We start from the raw sequence: 3,103 nt of genomic DNA, 5'->3' as shown, positions 1-3,103 counted from the left end.
TTGAGTATTCAATAAAAAAATACTTTAACTTATATTTTTCAATACTCTAACTTATAATTTATGATGCTCTAACTCATCATAATAATTATTAATCATAATTCAAAAAACTATTTTAATTTTAATCCTAAATTTAACCGAATTACAAATTAGAATTTCAGAGAAGAACAAAAAAAAATTCAAAGAATGACAAAATTAGTTGGGACCAATAGTCTCCGCTAAAACTCAAAATTAAAAAAAAAAAAAACAACAACAACAGCACCCCCGACATCATGTGCATCCGCCCCTGTATTTATTTAAGTAGCATGAACATATCTTGAAATGAATCGGAAAAAAGAATTGCTCATCAAATCCAAATTGAATCTAACGAACAATATCAGACCTACTCCGCTCCCGTTATAAGTCTCTATAGGTCATTCCAGGGAATAGAAGAATTCCAGGGAATGTAATGTCAGGGAATTGAGATGCCAGGGCATGTGTCATTACCATGTTTGGTTCGCGCATGGCTATTGCTTCAACATTCCCTGAAATGAGTCATTCCCATGTTTGGTTCGCGCATAGCTATTACAATGGACATAACTTCATTATTTATTAATTATTAACTAAATAACGTTACTTTACCAATTTTTTATATATTGTTAAAGATAAATTATAAATTATAAATTATAAATTATAAATTATAAATTATAAATTAAATTAATGTAAAAAAATCACATAACGTGAAAGCTTATGTATTATTTAAAGATTAATTTAATTTAGAAGTTATTTTAATTTTAGAAGATTATGTATAACAAGATTATAAATGTGCCTACACAGTACATACTATATGAATAATTATACAGTCGACACGAGTCAAAATTTAGACCATAAAGTTAAATCTATATCTGATGCATTACTGATATCTATATATGGTCTATTTAAATCTAAGAAATATACTAAAATCTCATACCGGATGGCCCTTTCATTTACCAGTAAAATTATACATGAATAGATCTTACTAATGACACAAGCTTAAGAAAAATACTAATTCCTAAACTAGCATATTAATATTTAATTGTTTACACACAACAATATATTTTTATTACAGTATACTAACTAATTTTGAGACTTTAAATTCAATCTCTTCATCATCCAGTGAGGATTCAGGTGGCAAGCTGTGTAAGGGTACCAAAGCCGGGGCCTCCTACAAGAAAGAATAAAACAAAATTATGATAATTAAGTTAATCAACATACCATGCTTTAATTGTGTGCTTCATCAATAGCTTGTGTCGAAACATCTAGCCTCAAAACGAATTTAAGTACAATTATTCAAGGAAGCACTACATGGTCAGTGGCACTTTTACATATATGCCCAGAAAAATTATCAAAATTTTAGGAGCCCAACTTACTGGTAACATACCTCAAAAAGAGAGATATATAAACAATTAACAAATTCAGTGTTATAATAAGTTCAATTTTTTGCAAATCTAAACAATTAACATAAGAGGGATATAATACCACAGAGACAATATATATCTTAGATAAATGAGCTATTCTGCTATTGTATGTACAAAGGAAATTTACTTCCAAAATCAGTATTATATATAGAAATCCTTTCGTGCACCAGAATACATATATGTTAGACAAAAAAAAAGTATTAGTGGTCAAAGTAGCTAGATTGTACTAGCTTGTGCCAATTCAGAACAGTACCGAATACCAGAATCAAAAAGTACTGAATACATACATAACTTAGAATAGTACCGACACATACAAATCTTAGAACAGTACCAAATCAAAACAGTCCGAATACCAGAATCAGAACAGTATCGAATACATACATATCTTAGAACAGCACCAAATACCAGAATCAGAATAGTACCAAATACATACATATCTTAGAACAGTATTGAATCAGAACAGTACCGAATACAAGAATAGATACCTATTCATGAACATTACCGAACCATAACAGTACAGTATTAGTTGTCAAAGTAGCTAGATTGTGCTACCTGATTTATTCTTAAGTGAAGCGGTAACAGAAATTGTCACAGGAATTGTGTAAAGATTTGTCGGTTTGTCCATTGATTGAAAACTACAAACAGAGAGATGTATCAACCACGTGTCCATGTCCAAACTACAGTCTCTACAAAATTAGAAATTGATGAGACAGGAAATTGATGGACCTTGTGCATGCAAATTCAAGCCCATTTAGAGAAACTACAGTATTTAATTTTTTTGATTGTGCGTGCACAATCAGAAGGGACCTTGACGGATGGCAAATTGATGAGAGAAATAAGTTATATACCGAGAGAAATAAGTTATATACCGCTAGAGATTAACCAAAAATTAGAAATTGAAGGAGCAACTACCATTAAACTAGAACAAAGGTGTGACTTTACTAATACTAGAGAGGAGTTAAGCAGGAGACAGAAAATCGAAGAAGAGAGAGAAAACCTGTGAAGTTGGAGAAGTCGGAGACGGAGACGGAGAGGAGAGCACAGAGAAGTTGGAGACACGGAGAGGAGAGGAGAGATGTTGGAGACGGAGAGGAGAGAGTTGTAATAACAGAGAGCGAAGAAAGAGCGCTAACGCTATTTCCTTCCGACGGGAATCAAGAAAATCCACCTTTTTTTTGGCTATCGGGATAGCCATTAAGCAGGGAATTGTGATTACAGAGGGAATCCTATATTCCCGTTTCTATTCCCGACTGTTTTTGCCAAACGCAGGAATGGAATCACAATAGCCTGGAATCCCCTCCCGAAAGCGCAAACCAAACGCCCTCTAAAATTAATAGCATCATTTGATTTTTTTGCAATTCGTAATTCTGGCCTTGGGCAGAAAAGAGAAATAGAGCGATGACACAAAGCATAATTTGGTGCTGGTTTATAAAATTCGAATTGGACAACGAAATGTCTCGAAAGCCTTCCCAATTGACTATATATGAAAAAAAAAATAATGTAACTGTAAGCCTTACTTTATATTCTCAAATTATCGGTACATGTAAGAAAAAACAAGTCATTCACTTCCTTGCTAATATTACAGCTTAGAATTAATTTAAAATAGAGTATACATGGCGATTTATAATTCAAATTATAATAAATTGAAAGATAATATTTTATTATGCATA

At 32.1% G+C, this 3,103-nt stretch overlaps 1 long non-coding RNA gene across 1 annotated transcript; it reads right to left on the bottom strand.

Annotated features, from left to right (window-relative positions):
- Window positions 1-934: 934 nt before the first annotated feature.
- On the bottom strand, window positions 935-2,850 carry LOC144546980 (uncharacterized). The gene is made up of 3 exons (XR_013508930.1): window positions 2,431-2,850; window positions 1,986-2,119; window positions 935-1,180 (listed from the first exon to the last, which is right to left on the bottom strand). It is a non-coding gene; the product is annotated as an uncharacterized LOC144546980 (long non-coding RNA).
- Window positions 2,851-3,103: the final 253 nt, after the last annotated feature.

The sequence above is a fragment of the Carex rostrata genome, chromosome 30 (genome assembly GCF_964058835.1).
Source record: "Carex rostrata chromosome 30, lpCarRost1.2, whole genome shotgun sequence".
Lineage (NCBI taxonomy): Eukaryota > Viridiplantae > Streptophyta > Magnoliopsida > Poales > Cyperaceae > Carex > Carex rostrata.
This window is presented reverse-complemented; position numbering and strand designations above follow the sequence as displayed.